The sequence below is a fragment of the Sorex fumeus genome, unplaced genomic scaffold, assembly GCF_029834395.1.
Source record: "Sorex fumeus unplaced genomic scaffold, SorFum_2.1 ptg000008l, whole genome shotgun sequence".
Taxonomy (NCBI): Eukaryota; Metazoa; Chordata; class Mammalia; order Eulipotyphla; family Soricidae; genus Sorex; species Sorex fumeus.
Window position 1 is genome coordinate 75,506,737 of NW_026606065.1, and position 12,358 is coordinate 75,519,094.

Sequence of the window (12,358 nt, forward strand, 5' to 3'; positions counted from 1 at the left end):
AATTTTTCTTAGGTGTTTTCTTTGAAGTTTTGGACCATACCTGGCAATGGTCAAGGGTTATTCCTGGCTCTCCCCTCATGAAATACTGCTGGCAGTGCTCAGGAGACCATGTGTGATGCTGGGGATTGAACCTGGGTTAGCAGCATGCAAGGAAAACAAGTGCCTTACCTGCTATACCATGCTCTGGCCCCAGAACATAAAATTTACAGGGAAAAAACTTAAGTTATTTGTTCAAGTATGTATTTAATACATATTATTTTGAATAAAGATGATAATATCTTTAGTTTTTAGTCTTTTTCTTTTCAAATTTCTCAAATCTCAACAGTTTTGTTTACATGATGTTGGTAGTAATGATGATGCCACATGGTTATTTATGATATTTATTTACTCTGACCCATATTACACATATTTTTCATCTAAATTGCTGCTAGGACTCAGAAGGATCCAGTTTAACCAACAAGACTGATTAAGTGCCTACTATGTGTGAAGCACTTTGCCATTTACTAGGGTGATGACGATGCAATAATGAATAATATTGATTCTCTATCCATGAGGGAATCTCTTATAATCTACTGGGAAGACACAAATACAATAATAAGGTAAGTGGTAAGATAATGGTGATTGAGAGAAAAGGGAAAAAGGAATCTTTAAAAACTCTACAGGCTAGAGTGATAGCACAGTGGGTAAGGAGTTTGCCTTGCATGCGGCTGACCAGGGTTCAATTCCCAGCATCCCATATGGTCCCCTGAGCACAGCCATGAGTAATTCCTGTGCACATGAGACAGAAGTAACCCCTGTGCATTGCCAAGTGTGACCCAAAAAGCAAAAAACAAACAAACAAACAAATTCTAGTCATTTGGGAAAGACCAGGAGGAGATATCATCCTCATCAAGACTTGAAAGTCAGGTAAGAACCAATACAGTAAACAGGAGTTCATGGAAAGTGTCGCAGGTAAACCCCAGATCTGTAAGTATAGCAGAAAGCTCACCCACCTGTTCTTCTTCAAGCGTTTCTTATTTGTGTGAATGGCACCACTCAGCAGCAGAAGTCAGAAATCTGCACATTAACTCTAAATCTTTTCTCTTTCTCACTCTCCACAGCCAATGCATTCCATTTCCTAAATAACTCTGGGACTCGTCACTTTTCTCCCAAGCCTCTGATACTTCATGGTCCTTTTTAACTTATATATGGTGAAGATATAGTAAATTGGTCTCAGTATGCAGACTAACTGCATATTTGTCTTGCAGGTGCCCGTCTTTCTACACTGCAGCCAAAGTATAATCTAAATTACAAACCAGAATGTTCAAAGAAAAAAATTTCCCAGAGGAAAAATATTTTAATTACTCTCCATACTTCTTAGAAATAGCTACAATTTTTAAATTTTGCTGGACAATGACTTACTGATTCAATTCCCACGTATTTTGCTGGTCTTACTCTTTCTCTAGTCACATCTTTACTGATTTCTTCCTCATACTGTGATAAAATTATGCTGGACTTTTTAAAAGTTCCTTGAATACATCCTGTTTTGCTACTGAGCCTTCCTAACTGTGTTTTTCCAATAATTTTGTATAACTATTACTCATCCCACAAGTCTCATTTTAAACATGGCTTCCTCCAAAAGTCTTTTCTAAACTCCCAAGTCTTGGTCAAGAACTTCTCTTATGTGCTCCCAGAACACATTTTACTAATTACACTATAGGGTAAGTAGATATTTTCTGGTGTAACAGCATGTTAAAGTAGGAACAAAATACTACTGGTGGAGGAAATGACCATATTTCAAAGACAGATACTTGCAGTAAAGGAATCTAGAAACCAGGTTAAGAATATAAATTATTGAGGATGAAGTGTAATCAAGGGATAGTTTGTTTAGATAATCTATGAGAGGACTTTGAGAAGACCAGTAGAATTTGATATTTATTCTGAAATATGAGATGACAAAGAAACCAGGATTTAGCCCATGTAAAGTGACTACAAATAAATGGTTGTGGCTAAAGCTGCCTGTCTGGTGGCAAAACTAAGAGGAAGCTGAACTGGGAACAAAGTCTGTTTTCACTGACAGCAGGGTATATGTTTTTACAGGAGCTTGTGCGCAAACAGGGAGAGGGCAGTTTGATAATCATGCTTAGAGGTACTTCTAACAAGAGTATGCACACCCAAGGGAGGATGACCAGGACAAATAGAATGAGAGTCAGGTTTGATTCCTCCACCCCTCTGGGAGAGTATCTTGCCCGGGAGTATCTTGCCCGCATGGCAAAGCCTGGCAAGCTACCCGCGATGCATTTGATATTCCAAACACAGTAACAACGAGTCTCACAATGGAGACATTACTGGGCCTGCTCTAGCAAATTGAAGAACAACGGGAGGAGAGTGACAGTGGCAGTACTATAAGTAAGTAAGTAAGTAAGTAAGTAAAGGCCCTCCCGTTGATCATCGATTTGCTCGAGCGGGCCCAGTAACGTCTCCATTGGAGACTTTGTTGTTACTGTGTCTGGCATATCGAATACTCTCGGTAGCTTGCCGGGCTCTCCGAGAGGGGCGGAGGAATCGAACTCGGGTCGGCCATGTTGGCCGCTTGTAAGACGAACGCCCTACCGCTGTGCAAAAACTTAGGGGGATAATTAAAAAGCAATTAACTAGAAGAAAGAACTCTAGATATTTTGCTGGGGGGATGGAGTATGTGGGAGGCATACCTGGTTGACATCAGGGCTTACTTCTAGCTCTGAGCTCAGGGATCACTCCTGCAGTACTCAGGAAACCATATGGAGTTCTGAAATAGAATCTGGGGTTGGCCATGAGCAGGGTAAGCATCCTACCTACTTACTATATCACTCTGGCTCCAACTCCAGCAGTTTTTTGATGAACAAATCTTCAAGGAAGTATGAAAATACTACATGGAAGAATTAGCTTGGAACAGGCATCCACCAAACACTAAGAACAACACAGATTGTAACTGACCAATGAAATCAGGTCTTATCTTTGCTACTCTTGACCCCCTCTTGCTGTACTCTCTTATATCCTTAGTAAATTTTCAGACTGATAGTTATAAATTGTGAAGAAAAGATTCTGTCTCACATGAAACCAAAATTTGTATTACTAAATTAATGTAGTTTAGTAATTACCAAGTCCATGTTTTATTTTTGTTTGTTTGTTTTGGTTCTTGGGCCACACCCGGTGGTGCTTGGGACTAACTCTTGATTCTGTGCTCATTTATCACTCCTAGAGGGCCTTAGGGAATCAAATGGGTGCCAGGATCAAATCTGAGTTGGCTGAATGATGTATGATCTTTCTGGCCCCGACCAAACCCAATTTGTTTTCTGAACAAAAAGTGAGTGATTAGAGGACTTTTTAGTGTGTGTGTGGTGGGGGTAAGGAAACGGGGTGACTTACCTGAAATTTCCAGCTTAAGGAAAAAAATATATATTCAGTGGCTTGATGAGATTGTCTTTATCTTTGAATTTCAGCAATTTGACTATGTTGTGCCTCGACGCAGACTTTATATGCATCCTAGTTTGAATTTATTTTTAATTTTTTGAATTCATGAACGAATGTCTTTAATCACTGACAAATTTTCGCTAATATCTACCCATTTGTTATTTATTTATTATTTATAGTTCCGTTGTAAATTCCAGCTTTACTTAGATATTTCTTATATATTTGACCAACTGATAATGATCCTATATTTCTGGTGTTCAACTTTGCTTCATTTTAAATTATTTTTGCTCTTTTTTCACACCGTGGAAATATTTCATTAACATGTCAAGACAAATATCTTTGAATTTGTTGATTTTTAATGTCCTGTGTGCTCTTAGATGCATATAAAATTTATTTTATTTTCTAGAATATCAGTGAAATTACTTTAAACCATTCCATTTCTTTGCTAAATTTCCTTTTTTATGTGTTTTCTTCACTTATTTCTGTTTTATTGGCTATAGTTATACTAATTATTTTTAAAGACTTGTCTATTAATTTGACCCAAATATTATTTAACCCAAATATTGTTTCTAGTATATTTAGGGTAGTTTTAAATTGGTGATTCTGAGTAATTAGCCACTGATGAATGTGAGAAGTGATTAGCTAACTGAAGGCAGGTGAGAATATGGACACAGGTAACTTATTAATCTCTGATTCTCAATTTAAAAATAGCAGTGGTAATAGACGTATTCATACCCAAGTGTTATGGTAAGAATTAAAATAAATAATCTGATTAGAGTGCTTTAAACAGTGCCTTGTAGGGAGTAGTGAATTTGGGGGTATGGGGGGCAACAACTGGAGGTTCTCAGGGCTTACTTCTGGTTTTGGTGAGTAACCATATGCAGTGTCAGTATCATCCAACTGGGTCAGTTGCTTGAAAGCTAAATGTCTTACCCATTGTACTATGTCTCTGCCCTCAAGAGATTCTATTTTTAAGAAAAAAATAGGCAAAACTTTGTGAGTAACAGGGGAGGTGTCTAGAAGGATTTATGCCAGGTTATTGCTTTGGTTGACTAGATGCATTAGGCTCTATGTATGAGTCCATGCAGATGAAGAACACGAAAATTTTGGTGATGATACAGAATCACTGTGAATTAAAGATCACACTCAACTTGCCATTCTAAATACCATCTAACTTTACTATTCTATATAATCCAACTTTATCACTAGATCTATATATTTCTTCAGTTTTTACAGTTTTCTATTTCCTTTTTATTGTATTGGTTGAATATAGAGATGATAGGTATATATTCTACTTTTTAATAACCTCCTCCTTAATTTTTTTATTTTCCTCGACCCACCCTCTTTTCAGGTATTTGACTTATAAAACTTTTAATAGCAGAGATTTTACCATTCAATGTTCCAACTCCAAAACTACCACCAGTATCAGAGTTTCTAAGATAATCCAAGATTCCCCTCCTCTTCCCATTGCCACCTCCGTAGCAAACTCATATCCTAAACTTACTTATAGTTTGGGTCACATGCTTACACTAGCGTTGATTCATGTCTTTCTCTGTCTTTGCTCTCATCTCCATCAATCCCTGCCACACAAGTACTTAAAGGAAAACCTTCCTTCCTTCCTTCCTTCCTTCCTTCCTTCCTTCCTTCCTTCCTTCTTTCCTTCCTCCCTCCCTCCCTCCCTCCCTCCCTCCCTCCCTCCCTCCCTCCCTCCTTTCTTTCTCTCTCTCTCTCTCTCTCTTTCTTTCTTTCTTTCTTTCTTTCTCTCTCTCTCTTTCTCTCTTTCTTTCTTTCTTTCTTTCTTTCTTTCTTTCTTTCTTTCTTTCTTTCTTTCTTTCTCTGCTGGATTCTGAGATTTGTTCCTGAGTCGCTGGGATCATGGCCATTAAGCAGCTTGATCAGGAGCCAGAAAAGCCGTTTGTGGGTGGCGACTGGGGGTCTCATTGGGATAGGGAGGAAAGGGCCAGCTCCACACTCATCCCGTGAGGACCCAAATATGTCATCTCTGTGGGCCCAAACCTGACTGTCCAATGACCTTTGGCTGATGGTGGCCACCGTGCCGCCAAGGGGGAGCAGGTAGAGGGACAGCGCCCTTTCCCCCCTGGGGTGGCCTGGAGACAGTAACCTACTGCGGGGTCTGGACACATTTCTGCCAAAAGCCATTGGGTTTCAAGATTTGTTTCTGAGTCTCTGGGATCATGGCAGTTAAGCAGCTTGATCAGGAGCCAGAGAGGCCATTAGTGAGCATTGACTCGGGGTCTCGTTGGGACGGGGAGGAAAGGGCCGACTCCACCCCCATCCCGTGAGTTCCACATGTTTCGTCACTGTCACTGTGAGCCAAATCCTGACTGCTCAATGGCCTCTGGAGAATGGCGACCACCAGGCCGCCAGGGGGAACAGGCCAATGCATGAAACCTATTCTCACCTGGGGTGACAAGTCGCTAGTAACCTACTGCAGGGACGGGGATGCATTTCTGCCAAAAGCTGCTGGGTTCCGAGATTTGTTTCTGAGTCTCTTGGATCATGGCCAATAAGCAGTTTTATCAGGAACCAGAGAGGCCATTCGTAGGCGGCGATTCAGGGTCTCATTGGAACAGGGAGGAAAGGGCTGCCTCCATCCCCATCCCGTGAGGCCCCACGTGTCTCATAACTGCGGACCCAAACCTGACTGTCCAGCGGCCTCTGGAGTATGACAGCCACCAGGCCACCAGGGGGAATAGGCCAAGGCACAAAACCTATTCCCATCTAGGGTGGCCCAGCGCCTATAACCAACTGCAGGGACTGAACGCATTTTTGCCAAAAGCCTCTGGGTTTCGAGATTTGTTTCTGAGTCTCTGGGATCATGGCCGTTAAGCAGTTCAATCAGGAACCAAAGAGGCCTTGCCTCCAATTATATAGCTGAGCCCAAGGTGGTTTGTGGGTGTGTCTCCCACATACCTAACTTTTGGCCATTTACTTTCTTGGTAAACTTTGCCCCAAGTTTTTGGGGTCTGGCCAAAGGCACAACAGCAATTTGGGGGTATCTGGAAGTGGAAAGGAGCCATCAGGCTGCTGATGCACTCACCTCACAGGTACAGATTGACCTGCTGGCGGCACCGTAACCCCGTCATTGTGTTTTTAAGAGATAAAATAACCAGAACTCATTGACTGACAGACTAACAGGAGAGGTGTTTGTTACACACACACACACGTGTGTGTGTGTGTGTGTGTGTGTGTGTGTGTGTGTGTGTATTCATGCCCAGATCATTCATTGATTTTGCTTTGGTTGGAAAAGACATGACAAGTTGAAATCTGGAGGACCTTCAAATGTCCAAGTAGTTCTCCTCAACTACTGATTTTTCTCCTCCACAGAACTTTTTCTGCAAACTAGAGTTTAAGGGAGTGGGGATTGTGCTAGAAACAGAGAAGAGAGAGGATCCCTGACCAATATCAAAGTATTATGTAAGAGAATATTGCTAGAGAAACACCTAATAAAGCACAGAGCAAATAAAACCTTCAAATTTGAATCAATAGTTTCACTAAAACTAATGAAAACTACACACCAGCTCAATTTCTGATTGGATTGACGTCCTGCTCTCTTTAACTTCAAAGAAGTATCTCTGTTCCTTCCTGTATAAAAGACCTTTTAAAACAACCATTTTTAAAACAACATATGATAGAAAGCCAAAATAGGGGTTTCATGATAATGAAGGTAGGAAGAAAACCCAATAGAAGTAATTTTAAGTTCTTGCTTTCAACATTTTTTCATTGAATAAAAATTCTTTTCTTTATCTTTTTTTAAATTTCCTTTTTAAAAAAGTTGAATCACGATGAGATACACAGTAACAACGTTGTTCAGGATTAGTTTCAGTTAAACAAGATTCTAACTCTTGTTCCTTTCGACTAAGTTAATGAAAAAATTTCACTTGAGTAATTTAAACTGAAGTTCTATCTGTTGAGGATTCAATGGTTTGACCAGGGCTTTATGGAAATTCTAAGTAAAGATTTGGAGAGGAACATGAGAGATATTTGATGGAGTCACAGTGAGAGTTCTGTGTCAGGTGGGGTGAAGATCTGGAGGCCTAACAGGGAGAACAGACACAACTGATTCTGAAAGAATAAGGGGCTGCACACAAGGAAAGATCTCCACTGTGGGCTAATGCACAGTGTATTTTTTCTCTTTGGCCTATTTCATTTCTTTGGCACAGGTGACTTTCTTCCTTGCTTCATATTCCCCGAATCTTACTATCTCCAGAACTTTTGACTTAGTCATTGCCTTTTCTAATAGAATAGATTTCATAGACAAAGCCTTAAAAGAATGTGATCCTGGGAGTTCCTTAGTTAGGAGGATCTTCGAGACGGATTCCCAAGACAGATCAGAGGATTCTCATTAGGATGCTAGCATCACATAAGAAGAGTCTCCATAAAAAGTTAGCATTGTTATCCTTTTTTTTTACTTTTGACATTTGCACTGATAAGCAAAAAAATCAACAAATTAAGAGTAAAACCATAAACAGTGTAGGAATATTCATTGTATCCTTCCTTGCTGCTTATTTCATAGATTTCAAAAAACACTTTCACTTATGAAAATCCTCGATGAAGCCATGAATATAATTGTATTTAATAATTTTTTTAAATTGTTAAATTATATTTAATAAATTTAAATGTTTTAATATAAAAAGTGTTTAAAATCTATTTATTTTAAACATTAGATGGGACAAAATAAAAGTATTCATGAAGCATTTATACAGCATAGCTAAATATGGCTGACTTGAGAAAAAGCAATTGTGTAACTCACTTGTCTGACAGACAGACTATGCTTTCCAGACTTGGGTATTTGGCAGATATTATGTGGAGAATGAATAAAGTGAGTTTATCTACTTAAGAAAAACAATTCACAATATTTATTGCCAATGATACAGCTCATGCTTTCAAAGACAAATTAGAATTTTGGAAAAACTTTTATTTGCCACTATGAGTTTAACTGTCTCCCAATACTCAAGAATTTTCTGGTTAAAAACAAATAAGTGGTGATGAAAGAAATGGGCCAAGATTGAGAAGATCTATGGGACTCATTGGAGAAATATTTTCTAAGTGACCCATCCCTGTTATTGCAAAATCATCCTATTCAAATAGAAAGATAGACCAATGCACATTATTGTACAGAAGAGGAACATTCACTAAGAAATGATCACAAGTTGTGTTTTGTTATAGTACAAAAGAAGATTTCCACAATTACCTGGAAAGGTAAACAAACATTCCTCCTTTTTATTATGTTTGTAGGAAGCGTAATTCTTCATATATTTTAAGGAAAAAACTATGTAGTACATCATATTGGGTACAGAGAAAAAATGTGAATATTTAAAATCTTTTAAAGCATGGGGCTAGAGCGATAGCACAGCGGGTAGGGCATTTGCCTTGCTTGCACATGGCTGACCCGGGTTCGATTCCCAGCATCCCATATGGTCCCCTGAGCACTGCCAGGCGTAATTCCTGAGTGCAGAGCCAGGAGTAACACCTCTGCATCGCCAGGTGTGACCCAAAAAGCAAAAAAATAAATAAATAAAATCTTTTAAAGCATATTTAATCTCGATTAACTATATTTACAAACTTAAGCAATGCAACTTTTTTCACTAGTATTTTATTATTAAAGTTATATTTATTTTCACAAATATACAAAATGCTACCACAAATGAGCAAAAATTCATCTGTTTTGATGACTGGTTAAAGAAACTCTGGTACATCTACACAATGCAATACTATGCAGCTGTTAGAAAAGATGAAATCGTGAAATTTGCATATAAGTAGATCAACATGGAAAGTATCATGTTAAGTGAAATGAGTCAGAAAGAAAGGGACAGGCATAGAAAGATTGCACTCATCTGTGGAATATAAAGTAACAGAATGGGAGTCTAACACCCAAGAGTAGTAGAGATAAGCACCAGGAGGTTTACTCCACTTCTTGAAAACTGGCCTCAAATGCTGGGGGGAAAGGCAGCTCAGATAGAGAAGGAACTACCAAGTAAAGGGTGTTTGGAGGACCCGCTTGGGTTGGGAGATGCATGCCAAATGTAGACTGTAGACCGAACAAAATGGCCACTTTACTGCAAATTACAACACCCAAAAGGAAAGGGAGAACAAAAGGGAATGCCCTACCACAGAGGCAGGGTGGGGGTAAGGGGATGGGATGGGAGTGGAGGGAGGGATACTGGGACCACTGGTGGTGGAAAATGGGCACTAATGGAGGGAGTGCACTCGACCCTATGACTGAAATGCAAGCATGAACGTTTGTAAGTACGTAGCTATACCTCTCGGTGATTCACTAATAAAAAAATATGTTTTATTTCTAATATAGTAAGTATTGATAGACGTACTCCACATTAAAAAAAGCTTTGGTATGTTGTGTCTCTGATTTTAAATATTAAAGAGATCCTGAGACTAAAAAGTTTAAGTTAGATAGTTATTGTATACAATTACATAAAATCTAAAATTTTCCCACATTCAAGTTTTCTTAAGTACTATGTCTTATATTAAAGTCTGCAAATACAGAATAACAAATACATGTACTTAATCCTACACATTGTTTGTACATAATATTCCCTAAAGTTTTTCTAAGTGTTTTCCTAATTAAATTAGGTTATTTAGAGTGGCATTATTTGGGGCACCTTACTCTTCGTGTAGTCTTCTCAGTTAAACCACCTATATATATAGAAATCCCCAAAACTTTTGTGTATTCTATTTTTATTTGTTTTGGGGGCAGACACTGACTGCTGCTCAGGGCTTACTCCTGGGGTTTTCATTCAGGGATCACTCCTGGTGGGACTCAGGGAACAGGAAGTCAAACAGAGCACTGGTTGAAAATTGGCTTAGCCATTTGCAAGACAAGCACGTTACCTGCTGTACCATCTCTTTAGCCCCTCTATATTTTTTCCTTTCATTTGTTCATTTGACAAACATTCACAAAGCACTGTAAGAGAGTAGAAACATAAAGTTAGTGAATTCCCTCAAAGTAAATTAAAACTTATTTTAAAAAAAGTTTCAGAACTTCAATAAGTATTTGCACACAGAATCAAGAATAATGTTGCCATAACATGATGGTGCATGAACCTCTTTAGATAAGTGTTTTCATATTTTTAATGTCTCCAGTATTTTATATGCTGATTTTTGTATTGGTTTTGCCAGTTTACTTTGCCACCAAAAAATGTTTTTTGGGATATCCTCATTAACTTTTTTAGAACATAAAAAAGTCTTGAGATGAAAGAATTTGAGAGATGCTGCTTCAGCAAAATTATTAGCAGTGGATACTACTATTTTTGACTGTCTGATAGTATAACATGGAATTCCTTTATTTTGTCATATGTTCCCTTTAATTTTCCAAATTACCTCTCCACTCTTCTTAGTTCAGGGTGTTCAAATTGGGTCAACTCAATGCCTTGACTCAAGAGAAGGATGTTTGAATTAGATGCATAATTGGATATAGCCAATCATGCCTATACCTAAAACTTATCTAGTATCTTTCAATTCCAAGGGCCACTAAATTGCTACTTTAGTGTAAAAAAGTAGAAATACACCTATAGTTTGAATAAATTCTAAAGTTTTGAGAAATGTTAATCTAATCGTTGTGCTGTTTGCAGCTAAGTATTGAGATAAATGTGAATTTTCAATTTTATTCTTGGTCTTAGCATCTCTTAATACCTATTAGTTTACTATAGCTTTGACAAAATTATACTGATTTTGGTAACAAATTAGCTGACAAATTGATATATTAATGTAATAGTAAATATATTAATGATTAATTATAAGTAAGACACATCCAACTGGGCAGAAATATTAAACAAATGATTATACATTCATCCTCTATTTAAGACAGATACTTGGTCACTTCTCTCTGGCTAATTATTACTCAGGGGTAGATTTAATCATTGTCTTTGACCTAAGCCTTCTTTGACACTCAGAATAATTTAGATTTTGGCCTCATATTATTCTAATACACTCATTTTAACTTCAAGCTGTAGCACTGTCCTCCCGTTGTTCATCTATTTGCTCGAGCGAGCACCAGTACCGTCTCACAACAAATTGTAAAACTTGTTGTTACTGTTTTTGGCATATCGAATACCTCACTGGTAGCTTGCCAGGATTTGCCATGTGGGCAAGATACTCTCAGTAGCTTGCCGGCTCTCTGAGAGGGGCAGAGGAATCGAACTCCGGTAGGCCATGTTGGATGCTTGCAAGAAAAATGCCCCACCCACTGTGCTATCGCTCCAGCCCAACTTCAAGTTATCCACCACAATTTTATTTTTATCGTTATTATTTTCAATATTTTTCTCACTATGGCACTATTTTTCTTTCTGGTTTGGGGGTCACACATCAGTGCTCGGGGGCTACCCCCTGCTCAGTACTCAGTAATCAACGCTTGTGATGTTTGTGGGACCAGGATGCCGGGTGAGCTGGGATCTCTGACCTGCAATGCACATGCACTAGCTCTTTGTACTATCTCCCAGCCCACATACAGTATCCTGCGACCCACTCTGCACCTAGTACCCTATACTTAGTGCTTGGCATATAGTGAATTCTTACTAATATATCTGTGCATATAGAAAAAAAGAGCACTTTAGAAACAAAAAAAAACAAAGCAAAGGAAGCCAATGAGGGTTAGGGGAGCAGAGAAGGATATCTGGAGAAGCAACACATGGGCTGATAGAGGAAGGGGAGTAAAGGGAGGGGTAGTGTTCAAGAGGGATGAAGAAGTCAAGTCAGATCGTCAAAAATCACTGGAGGGTTTTTTTTTTTTTTTTTTTTTTTGCTTAATGGGTCACACCTGGCGATGCACAGGGGTTACTCTGGGCTTTGCTTTGCACTAGGGAATTACTCCTGGCGGTGCTCAGAGGACCATATGGGATGCTGGGAACTGAACCCGGGTCGCCGCGTGCAAGGCAAATGCCCTACCCGC